The sequence below is a fragment of the Hylobates moloch genome, unplaced genomic scaffold, assembly GCF_009828535.3.
Source record: "Hylobates moloch isolate HMO894 unplaced genomic scaffold, HMol_V3 SCAFFOLD_2, whole genome shotgun sequence".
NCBI lineage: Eukaryota > Metazoa > Chordata > Mammalia > Primates > Hylobatidae > Hylobates > Hylobates moloch.
Genome location: NW_026652277.1, coordinates 45,663,352 through 45,676,468, shown reverse-complemented (window position 1 = coordinate 45,676,468; position 13,117 = coordinate 45,663,352). Strand labels below are relative to the sequence as shown.

The 13,117-nt window shown below is 45.1% G+C and overlaps 1 pseudogene; it reads right to left on the bottom strand.

Moving 5' to 3' along the window:
* Window positions 1–3,829: 3,829 nt before the first annotated feature.
* LOC116474936 (actin-related protein 2/3 complex subunit 1A-like) lies at window positions 3,830–5,454 on the bottom strand (annotated as a pseudogene).
* Window positions 5,455–13,117: the final 7,663 nt, after the last annotated feature.

Below are 13,117 nucleotides of genomic sequence, written 5' to 3'. Positions count from 1 at the left end.
AGCACACTGGCTGCAGGAAGGTAGAAGTCAGTTGGTAAATAAATATACAGCTGATACCCCAATACAGTGACCACAGGCGCAACAATTAAGGATGATCCCACTGAGTTTGTATACCTCAGTGTGACACAATAGCTATTAACAATCACTTTAAATTCTAATTTTTTATCAGATTTAGATTTATGAGGTATGGAATACTCCTCTGTTCAAATATTTATTAATGCTTCCTATAAGCCTCGTGAAAGTGAAACATCCTACTAAACTCTGTATGAACCAACTACACACCCTTCTATCAGTCCTTGCTTACAACACCTCAAATCCCTTGCCCAACTGTGCCAGATTCTCTGCAAGGCTTGCAGTAAATAAAGCCTAGAGATACCCTGAGCCACATGATAAAGTCACAAGCTCTTTGCCCAGAAAGATTGATCATAATTCCTTAAATTAAGGTGATTTGGAGCCGGGTGCCTGGGCAACAGAGGAAGACTAAAAAAAAAAAAAAAAGAAAAGGTTATTTGGGTTATTTGGTTAAAAACAGCAGAACTTCTAGGGAACTAATTTAAACTGAAAGTGGGATTTATAATAAGGATACTGGCTTATCTCATTGGACACAAGCACAGGAATGCAGCCAGCCCTCAGGCAGAGACTGAAATAAGAAGTAGAAGGAGCACTCCACTGCATTTCATTTCTGCTTCTCTCTGTGCACTTGCCCCTTCTGCCTGCAAGCTGAATTTCTCTGTTCTTCAAAACACAAGATGAAGCTGGGTGTGGGTCCTCACGCCTGTAATCTCAGCACTTTGGGAGGCCGAGGTGGGCAGATCACTTGAGACCAGGAGTTCCCGTCTCTACTAAAAACACAAAATTAGCCAGGTGTGGTGGCTTGCGCCTGTAATCCCAGCTTCTCCGGAGGCTGAGGCAGGAGAATCACTTGAATCCGGGAGGCAGAGGTTGCAGTGAGCTGAGATCGCACCATTACACTCCATCCTGGGCGACAGCGCAAGACTCTGTCTCAAAAAAAATTAAAAATTAAAAAATTAAAATGTTCTTAATGGCAGAATATAAAAAGTAACAATCTTTTGCAAAACGGAAAAAGAAGGAAGACCTAGGGAAAGTGCTTAGGTAGAATTGTGTAAATATCATCCCAAGGGACAGGGTGTGAATGACCTCTATTGGTTGTAGCAGATTATTTGTTGGGAGGTCATCGAATGCCATCTAAGAAGTGGGAAGTTGATCCTGGAAGAAACAGGATTTGAGAAGTCAGTGTGCTGTGGCATAACCAGATTTATGTTTAGAAAAAGGGAAACCAGTCCATGGCAAGACGGAGAATGGTTTAGAGGACATAAAAGCTAGAGGCAGGAAGACAAGTTAGAAAGTTTTGCATGAGGTGGGGCACAGTGGCTCATGTCTGTAATCCCAGCACTTTGGGAGGTCACGAGATCAAGACCATCTTGGCCAACATGGTGAAACCCCTTCTGCACTAAAAATACAAAAAAAAAATAAAAAAATAGCTGAGCGTGGTGGCTTGCACCTGTAGTCCCAGCTACTCAGGGGGCTGAGGCAGGAGGATTGCTTGAACCTGGAAGGCAGAAGTTGTAGTGGGCCAAGACCACACCACTGCACTCCAGCCTGGCGACAGAGTGAAACTCCATCTCAAAAACAAAAAAGAAAAGAAAAAAAAGAAAGTTTTGCCTGAGATAACCAAGTCAGAATTGAGGGCTGAAACCAAGGAATTGCTTTGAGATGCAGAGAAACAGAACAGCTGTGAGAAAATAGAGGCAGAAGGCTTGGTGACAGGTTGGATGTAAGCACTGTCCGGGATGGAAGAGACTTAGACTGGCTCTTTTTTGAACAGTGGTGAGATCCCAGCCTTTTCATAGGAATTTTCCCTGCTTCTTAGTTTTGTGGAATAAAATCAGATTGGCATAATTCCTCTCATCCTACACCCCCACTCTTGGGAATATCCAACACACAGATCAGACAGATCTCCTACCTCAAATTGTATTACTAGGCTTAATTAACATAAAAGGGCTGCATCTTAATTTCATGGCTGGTATATGGGACTGGAAATCCCCTGGAACTCTACCAAGTCCCTGGCCTTCTGAGCTCAGATGAAGATTTTGGAAAGCTTGCTGAGGGTTTTTTCTTATTTCTTTGATGAGTTTTGCTGCTGCAGCGTGCCTTCCTGGTGTTCCAGGTGAGAATACTGAGTGCTCACAACATGCCAGACATTTACTTATATTCTCTCTCTCTCTGTCTGTCTCTCTCTCTCTCTCTTTTCTTTTTTAGAGACAGGGTTTTGCTCTGTGCCCAGGCTGGAGTGCAGTGGCACAATCATGGCTCACTGCAGCCTTAACCTCCTGGGCTCAAGTGATCCTCCCACCTCAGCCTTCCAAGCAGCTGGGACTACAGGCATGCACTATCATGCCTGGCTATTTAGAAAAAAAAATTGTTTTCTTGAGATGGAGTTTTGCTTTTTGTTGCCCAGGCTGGAGTGCAATGGCGTGATCTTGGCTCACCACAACCTCTGCCTCCTGGGTTCAAGTGATTCTCCTCCCTCAGCGTCCCAAGTAGCTGGGATTACAGGCATGTGCCACCACACCCAGATAATTTTTTTTTTTTGTATTTTTAGTAGAGACGAAGTTTCTCCATGTTGGTCAGGCTGGCCTCGAACTCCTGACCGCAGGTGATCCACCCATCACAGCCTCCCAAAGTGCTGGGATTACGGGCATGAGCCACCGCACTCAACCTTTTAAAAAAAAAAAAAAAAAAAAAACAGAGTCTCACTACATTGCCCAGGCTGGTCTTAAACTTGGTCTTAAACTCCTGGCCTCAAGTGATCCTCCTGCCTCGGCCTCCCAAAGTGTCAGAATTACAATCATGAGCCACTGTGCCCAGCCCATTGTCTCTTTTTATTCTTATAATATCCCATTTGGAAAAACTGAGACTCAAAAATGTTAAGGAACCTATTGCCCATATATCATTTAGCTAGTAAATCCAAAGCTGGGATCAAACCCTCCCTTAGTCTGGACCCAAAGTTTGGTCCTTGAATCACTACAAGTTCCTGTGTTCTCACTGTAAGCAGCTGCACCTTCTGCCTCCCTGGAATTAATAGGTCTCCTGATAGTCAATGCTTGCCTCCATATCCATGAGTCAACTGTTCTGCCTGCTCTCGAAATGGTATTTAGAAACCAATATTTGGGTATGGCTTTGCTATTGCTATTGAGATGTCAGTACTCCCAGGTCCTTTCAGGGGATTGAACTAACCAATGCATGTGTGTGTGTATGTATATACACACATATGAGCATATAGATATGTATATGAGTATATACATATAAATGTGTATGAATATGGATATGAAAACATATATGTAAATGTGTGTACACATGTTTACGTTTATATCTATCTTAATATATTAAAGACCATTAGGTCACTCCAGTACTTCCAATTCTAATCCATCCACAAGGTTCATTCTAGTTTTCGCTTTTCTTTTTTTTTTTTTTCAAAACCGCATTCAGTTTTTAATTTAATTTTCCATTGGGCAATTTACATATCTCCCTCACACTGTCTTTTAAGTTAGTGTGACAATTTTCCATAATAAACTACTTAAAGAGAAGCTTTGGTCAAAAATGGAATGAAGTCACAATAAAAAAAAAAAAAGCACTGCTTTTAAAAAACCAACACTTTAACCAATTTTATATTCAAACAAAACCACACGGTATTGGCGTGATATGTGTTCTCAGTGTTTCCTTGGGGCTGGCTTCCTCACCATCATGCCACAGCACAGCTGTGATCTTCCACAGTTTGTTGTGCTGGATGGCGGAAGCTCACTCAGTTTCACATCCAGAGGCCCTGGATGGAAGACTTGAAAGTCTTGAAATTCCAAATTGTCAGGGCTCCATCGATGCCAGTAGTGCAAAATTTGCAACAATCTTGATTGCCCACCTCATGGAGACTTGAGTGATGCTATGTGGGTGCAGCATCTCCAAGGCCGTGTTGCGGTCCTCAGTCGTGGCCCTCTTGTCCATGTTGCGAAAGCATTCATGACAGACATGTTGCGTTGGATGCTCTGTTTTGGAATGTCCAACTTGGAGATGAAGGTCAGGCAACCTCGGTCATCGTAAAGAGCGTTGGGCAGCAGTCATGGGGGGCAGTCATGGCCAGCAGCCACCACGCTGTTCTCTGAGACAAATGAAACACTCAGGAGCGGCAGGAACTCCGTGTGAGACCTGCACACTTTTTGAGGCATCAGCAACAGACACGGTGCTGTTGTGGCTGACCCAGACCAGGCGGCTCCCACTGGCAGAGAAGCTGACCCCGTGGACCCAGCCACCAGTGCCACTGCCACCTAACTCTGACATCAGCTGCCCAAAGAGTATCTTGCTGCCCCGGTGCATACTGACTGGCTTTTCATCCACTTTTTTTTTTTTTTTTTTGAGACAGAGTCTCCCTCTGTCACCCAGGCTGGAGTGCAGTGGCACGATCTCGGCTCACTACGAACTCTCCCAGGTTCACGCCATTCTCCTGCCTCAGCCTCCTGAGTAGCTGTCATCCACTTCTTTCATGTAGGCAGAAAAGAGTCTGCATTTGAAGTCACATGATCCTGCTGCCAGCAAAACGTTGTTGGGATGGCAATCCAAGCTGAGGACTGTGGAGCGAATTGGCTTTTTAATGTGCTTGCTCACCCACCAGTCATTTTCAGACTCAAAGTAACAAACAGAAATGAATCGTGCTCCACTTCCCACAGCAAATTTGTTCTCTAGTGGGGACTACTTCACAAAAGTAGCTGCACAGTTAATTCTCAGGCTCACCAGGGTTGGCTTACAGACACCATCTTTCTGACTCCAGACATAGGCATTGTGGTCTGCCCCGCAAGCGATGATGCAGTCGCTCTTGGGAGCCCAGTCAATACCTGTGATCTGTCTGTTGTGCTCCTTGAGTTCATGAGCTTTCACCCACCGGCTCTCGTTCTTCTTCTTCCTTTTTTTTTTTGCTGAGACACAGTCTGGCTCTATCGCCCAGGCTGGAGTGCAGTGGCACGATCTCGGCTCATTGCAACCTCCACCTCTTGGGTACCAGCAATTTTCCTGCCTCAGCCTCCCGAGTAGCTGGGATTACAGGTGCCCGCCACCACGCCCAGCTAATTTTTGTATTTTTAGTAGAGATGGGGTTTCACCATGTTGGCCAGGCTGGTCTTGAACTCCTGACCTCGTGATCCACCTGCCGAGGCCTCTCAAAGTGCTGGGATTATAGGCCTGAGCCACAGCGCCCAGCTCCGTTCTTCTTATAGATGTGCACTTGGTGATTATTGGAACTGAGGGCAATCTGGGTACAATCCCTGTTCCAGGCATGATAGGTGATTGGCTCTAATAAAAACTGATGCAATGACATTATTCTTAGTGTTTTCAAAGGAGAGAAAGCTGGGGTCGGGGGAGTCCGGACAGGCTTGGAGTGGAGGATTTGCAGACTCTGGGCAGTCAATGCAAACAGGCTCACTGCGGGGACGGATGACTAGTTTTCTCTATTTCTATACTTTAATCCCTTCTCTGACACTGAGAAACCTGACCCTCATTATCTTTGATGGCCCACCAGTGCTGGGCCATTTCCATGAACGGATATCCTCCTAGCCCCCTTAGGTTCTGACTCTTCACATCAGGCTACTTCCATGTCCACCCAAAACCTGTGAATGTGATTATTCAGAAATAGAGTCACAGCAGATGTAAAGATGAAGTCATATGGCTTTAGGGTGGGCCTTAATTCAATGACTGATGTACTTAAAAGAGGGAAGGCTGGGCACGGTGGTTCACGCCCTGTAATCCCAGCACTTTGAGAGGCTGAGGCAGGCGGATCACTTGAGGTCGGGAGTTCAAGACCAGCCTGATCAACATGGAGAAAGAAACCCCATCTCTACTAAAAATACAAAATTAGCTGGGCATGGTGGCGCATGCCTGTAATCCCAGCTACTCGGGAGGCTGAGGCAGGAGAATCGCTTGAACCCGGGAGATGGAGGTTGCAGTGAGCTGAGATTGTACCATTACACTCCAGCCTGGGTAACAAGACTGAAACTCCGTCTCAAAAGAAAAAAATAAATAAAAAAGAAGAGGGAAATTTGGACTCAGATATACAAGGAAAATGCCATGTGATGATGGAGACAGAGGTTGCAGTGATATGTCTACAAGCTAAGGAACACCAGGGAGTGCCAGCAACCACCAGAAGCTAGGAAGAGGGAATGAACAATTCTCCCCTAGAGGGTTGAGAGACAGCATGGCCTGATGACATTTTGCTTTCAGACTTCTGGCCTCCAGAACTATGAGACAATACATTTCTGTCGCTTTAAGGCACTTGGTTTGTTGTCATTTGTTACAGCAGCCCTAGGAAAGTAATACATCTACTTTGTCTGGAACAAGAGGACAGAAGTATGTACTTCCATTGATTTATGTGCAGTTGCTAAGAATTTGGTTGGATGGTCAAGGAAGGAAGATGATTGAAAGACTGGTGACAAAGAAGTATGGGGAATAGGTATGTTGATGCACCTCTTGGAAAGGACATAGACTGCAAAGACATGTGTGTCTATGTGAATGCTCATCAAGGGAAATTCACAGCAGAGGATGCTCTGAATAACCAAAAGGACAAAATGACATACTATGTGGATGCAAAAACAAAAACAAAAACAAAAAACTTTTTCCAGACACTCATTGTTTACTCAGTGGGCACATGAATAAAGTGGTCATGATGGCAGGAATGGAGGCTAGACATGGACTCAACAACAGCTTCTCCTGAAGCTCCTAACCAAGGTTAGCCAGGCTGACACTATTGCTGAGCACCTTATCTGCCAACAGCAGATGCCAACACTGACCCCTGATATGGCACCATTGCCATATGATTAGCAGCTGTCTGGTAGCAGGCTGATTATACTGGAACTCTTCCATTACTGAGAGGGCAGAAATTCATTCTCGTTAGAATTGACACATTCTGGGTATAAATGCCTTTTCTATTCATAATGATTCTGCCAGAACCTCCACAGACTCAGAATACCTTGTCCACCATCATGGTACTCCACAGAACACTGCTTCTGCTCAAGAAACTCATTTCATGGTAATGGGAATACAGCAGTGAACTCATGTTTATAGAATGCGGATACTGCATCATCTAGAAGTGGCTCCCCTAACTTAAAGGCAAAATTGCTTACTGAAAACTCATTTATGCTGCCTGTCTTAGTCTGTTTGAGCTCCAATAAGAAAATACTATGGACTAGGTGGTTTATAAACAAGAGAAATTTACAATCACGGCTGGGTGTGATGGCTCAAGCCTACAATCCTAACACTGGGAGGCCAAGGTGGGAAGATTTCTTAAGGCCAGGAGTTTGAGACCAGCCTGGGCAACATAGTAAGACACCATTTCTACAAAAAAATAACAAAATTAGCTGGGCTTGGTGGCGTGTGCCTGTAGCCCTTCCTATTCAGGAGGTTGAGGTGAATGAATCCCTTGAGCCCAGGAATTCGAGGCTGCAGTGAGCTATGATCATGCCACTTCACTGCACCTGGGGCAGCAGAATCAGACCCTGTCTTCAAAAAAGAGGAAAGAGAGAGGAAGGAAGGAAGGAAGGAAGGAAGGAAGGGGAGAGAAAGAGAGGAAGAGAGAGAGAGAAAGAGAAAGGAGAGAAAAAGAAAGGGAGAGAAAGAAAGAGAAAGAAAGAAAAAGGAAGAAAGAAAGAAGAAAAAGAAAGAAAAGAAAGAAAAATGAAAGAAAGAAAAAGGGAGGGAGGGAGGGAAGAGAGAGGGGGAGGGAGGGAGGAAGGAGAAGGGAAGGAAGGAGGGAGGAAGGGAGGGAGGGAGGGAGGAAGAGAAAGAAAAAGAAAGGAAGGAAGGAATTTACAGTCATGTATCACATAAAAACAAGAATACCTTCTAAGAAGTGTGTTGTTAGGTGATTTTGTCATTGTGAACATCTTAGACTGTGCTTACACAAACCTAGATAGTATAGCCTCCTACACCCCTAGGCCATGTGAGATAACCTGTTGCTCCTAGGCTACAAACCTTTACAGCATGCTACTGTACTGAATACCATTGGCAGTTGAAATGATAAGTATTTGTATAAACATAGAAAAGATAATGTGTTGCACTATCAGTAGGTATAGGAATTTTTCAACTCTACTATAATCATATGGGACCATCCATCATTGACCAATATGTCATTATGCAATGCAAGATCAAGGTAGCATCCATTTCTGTGTCTGGTGAGATGTCTCTTCTGGATAGACAGCCTTCTTTTCACTCTAACGTCACATGGCAGAAGGGGTGACAGGTCTCTCTCAGTCCTTTTTTTATTTATAAGGGCACTAATCCCATTCATGAGGGCTATGCCCTCCTGACCTAATCATCTCCCAAAGGCCCCACTTCCAAATACTATCACCTTGGGGGTAAGGATTTCAACATATGAATTTTGGGGGGGACATAAACATTTAGACCACAGCAGTGCCAGATGTGCAACCACACTTTTTTTTTTTTTTTTTTGAGACGGAGTCTTGCTCTGTCCCCCAGGCTGGAGTGCAGTGGCCTGATCTCGGCTCACTGCAAGCTCCGCCTCCCAGGTTCACGCCATTCTCCTGCCTCAGCCTCCCAAGTAGCTGGGACTACAGGCGCCCGCCAACACGCCAGGCTAATTTTTTTTTGTACTTTTTTTTTTAGTAGAGATGGGGTTTCACCGTGTTAGCCAGGATGGTCTTGATCTTCTGACCTCGTGATCCGCCCGCCTCGGCCTCCCAAAGTGCTGGGATTACAGGCTTGAGCCACCGCGCCCGGCCGAAACCACACTTTTAAAGATCGAATTCTGACTTAGAAGATGCTGTATATGCTTTGAATCAGAGACCGTGATGTAGTGCCATCTCCTCCACAGCCAGAACAAGAGTCCAGGAGTCAAGGAGTATGAGTGAGAGTGGCTCCTTTCACTACTGTATCAAATAACCCACTTATAAAATGTTTCTTCCTATCCTGGCAACTCTAAGACTTGCTGATGTGAAAGTTTTTGTTCTCAAGAGAGAAATGTTTCCATTAGAAATATAACAATATGTCCAGTCCACTACACTGGAAGATGAGGATATCACCTGACTGTCTTGGGCTGCTTATGTCACAAATCAACAGGTAGAATAAGTGGTTTCTATACTGCTGGTGATTGCTCCCAACTACCAAAGTGGAACTTAGGTTACTGCTAAACCACGAGTACAAACAGAACTATGTATGGAACCCAGGGGATTTCCTGGGACATCTCTTAATACTTCCATGCCTGTATTAGTCAGGGTTCTCCAGAGAGACGGAACCAGCCGTGTGTTGTGTGTGTGTGTGTGTGCGCGCGCGTGTGATATGGGGAGATTTATTAGAGGAATTGGCTCATGTGATTATGGAGACTGAGAAATCCCATGACAGGCCATCTGCAAGCTGGAGACCCTAAGATGGTGGTAGTGTGACTCAGTCCAAGTTCAAAATCCTCAGAGCCAGGGAAGCTGATGGTGTAATACTCAGTCCAAGGCCAAAGGCCTGAGAACCTGGGGGCATTGGTGTAAGTCCTGGAGTCCCATAATCAGAGAGCCTGGAATTCTGATGTCCAAAGGCAGGAGGAGGAGAGTATCCCAGCTCCAGGAGGGCGGGGGGGGCGGGGCGGCGGAGAGAGAAAGAGAGATCCTTTTCTCTTCTATATGTACTAAACTCCTTAGCAAATGGTCACTTGGCCATATCCTTAGTATTCTCTCTTGAACTCTTGAACACACTTTTTCATTTTTTACATGACTAGGCTGAAATTTTTCAAATCTTTCCATCCATTCTGCTTTTTTTTCTTTTTTTCTTTTTTTTTTTTTGAGAAGGAGTCTTGCTCTGTCACCCAGGTTGGAGTGCAGTGGCATGATTTTGACTAACTGCAACCTCTGCCTCCCGAGTTCAAGTGATTCTCCTGCCTCAGCCTCCTGAGTAGCTGGGATTACAGGCATGCACCACCAGTCTTGGCTAATTTTTTTGTATTTTTAGTAGAGATGGGGTTTCACCATGTTGGCCAGGCTGGTCTTGAAGTCCTGACCTCAAGTGATCGGCCTGTCTCAGCATCCCAAAGTGCTTGGATTACAGGCATGAGCTACTGCGCCTGGCCCCAATCTGCTTCTTTTTAAATTATGAATTCCATCTTAAGTCATTTATTTCCTCTTCTATCTTACTGTATGTGGCTAAAAGTAGCTACACAGATCCTAAAAATATTTTTCTTAGAAATTTATTTTACCCAGCTGGGTGTGGTGGCTAACAACTATAATGCCTGCACTTTAGGAAGCCAAGGCAGGGAGTTCAGTTGAGCCCAGGAGTTCAAAACCAGCCTGGGCAGCAAAGTGAGACCCTGTTTCTACAAAAAATTTAAAAATTATCTGAGTGTTGGGGAGTGCATCTGTAGTCCCAGCTACTCAGGAGGCTGAGCTGGGAGAATTGCTTGAGCCCAGGAGTCTGAGGCTGCAATGAGCTATGATCACACCACTGCATTCCAGCCTGGGTGACAGAGCAAGATCCTGTCTTAAACACAACAACAAGAAAAAACCTCTTCCGGCCGGGCGCGGTGGCTCACGCTTGTAATCCCAGCACTTTGGGAGGCCGAGGCGGGCGGATCACGAGGTCAGGAGATCGAGACCATGGTGAAACCCCGTCTCTACTAAAAATATAAAAAATTAGCCGGGCGTGGTGGCGGGCGCCTGTAGTCCCAGCTACTCGGAGAGGCTGAGGCAGGAGAATGGCGTGAACCCGGGAGGCGGAGCTTGCAGTGAGCTGAGGTTGCGCCACTGCACTCCAGCCTGGGCGACAGAGCAAGACTCCGTCTCAAAAAAAAAAAAAAAAACCTCTTCCATCAGATATCCTAGCTTATCACTCTTAAATTCTGCCTTCTGTAAAGTCCAGGGCATGAACACAACTCAGCCAAGTTCTTTGCCATTTCATAACAGGGATGGCCTTTACTCTGGTTTCCAATAAGGTATTCCTCTTTTCCATGTAAGACTTCATCAGATTGGCCTCTGCTGTCCATATTTCCACCAATATTCTAATCATGGTCACTTAAATAATCTATAATTAGTCTCAGCCCTTCCCTGCAGCTCTCCTCTTCTTCTGAGCCCTCACCAGAATCACCCTTAATACTCCATTTACAGCAATCTAGTCTTTTTCTAGCCTGCTGCTCCAGACCTTTTTAGCCTCGACCTATTACCCAGTTCCAAAGCTACTTCCACATTTTCAAGTATTTATTACAGCAACAACTCCAATCTTGGTACCAACTTTTTGTTTTAATCCATTTTGTGCTGTTATAATAAGAATGCCACAAACTAGATCATTTGTAAATAAAAGAAATTATTTAGCTTGCAGTTCTGGAGGCTAGGAAGTCAAAGATTGTGAGCCTTCATCTGGTGAGGGCCTTCTTGCTGCATCACAACATGGTGGAAGGCATCCCAGGGCTAGAGAGCATGCTCAAGAGCAAAAGGGGAACAAATTCACTTTTATAACCAAACCACTCCCTCAATAACTAACACACTCCTTTGATAACAACATTAATCCATTCATGAGGGTAGAGTTCCCATTACCTAATCACCACTTTTTTTTTTTTTTTTTTTTTTGAGGAGGAGGAGGAGGAGGAGGAGGAGTCTCGCTCTGTTGCCCAGGCTGGAGTGCAGTGGCACGATCTCAGTGCACTGCAAGCTCCGCCTCCCAGTTTCCCGCCATTCTCCTGCCTCAGCCTCCTGAGTAGCTGGGACTACAGGCACCCGCCACTAATTTTTTGTATTTTTTAGTAGAGACAGGGTTTCACTGTGTTAGCCAGGATGGTCTCGATCTCCTGACCTCGTGATCCGCCCACCTCGGCCTCCCCAAGTGCTGAGATTACAGGCATGAGCCACCGCGCCCGGCCACCTAATCACCTCTTAAAAGTCCTACCTTTTAACATAGTACTGTTGTATTGGGGATTAAGTTTCCAATATATGGCTGGGCGTGGTGGCTCGTGTCTATAATCCCAGCACTTCAAGAGGCCAGGGCAGCTCACGTCTATAATCCCAGCACACCAAGGCAGGTGGATCACTCCTGAGGTCGGGAGTTCCAGACCAGCCTGACCAACATGGAGAAACCCCGTCTCTACTAAAAATACAAAATTAACCAGGCATAGTGGCACATGCCTGTAATCCCAGCTACTCCAGAGGCTGAGACAGGAGAATCATTTGAACCTTGGAGGTGGAGGTTGTGGTGAGCCGAGATCGTGCCATTGCACTCTAGCCTGGGCAACAAGAGTGAAACTCCTTCTCATAAAAAGAGTTTTCAACATAAAAACTTTGGAGGACAAATTTAAACGGTATCAATGCCCAAGAAAAAATATTAACTGAAAACTGTCACACACACACAAAAAATAGAGGCTGGAATATTAAGACTCAGACAATTTAGAAATGAAAGTTTAGGTCACTCCACTAAGACACCTGACCAGCTGAGCTTCTGGCTGAGGGCAAAGGGAATACAGAGTAGGTAGCAGAAGAAGGTCATAAATATCAACCATGGCCTCCTCATCAGTTAAAGAACAGGGCTCGGCCGGGCGCGGTGGCTCAAGCCTGTAATGCCAGTACTTTGGGAGGCCGAGGCGGGCGGATCACGAGGTCAGGAGATCGAGACCACGGTGAAACCCCGTCTGTACTAAAAATACAAAAAAAAAATTAGCCGGGCATGGTGGCGGGCGCCTGTAGTCCCAGCTACTCGGAGAGGCTGAGGCAGGACAATGGCGTGAACCCGGGAGGTGGAGCTTGCAGTGAGCCGAGATCGCGCCACTGCACTCCAGCCTGGGTGACAGAGCAAGACTCCGTCTCAAAAAAAAAAAAAAAAAAAACCAGGGCTGTAGTAGGTTGGCTACATATTTTCTCTTTGCTTGTAATATGTGTTTATTTTTAAATGTTAGCCATTTTATTTTTTCCCCCATGATTTAATATACAAGTTGTTGGAGGTTAACTTTACAATTTAGACTTTAGCTAACAGACTATTTAGTAAACTGAGACTAAATTTGAAAAGCAATTAATAAACTCAGTATTAAAATTTTTTTATTTTAATTTTTAAAATTGTAGTAAAATATGCATAATGTAAAATT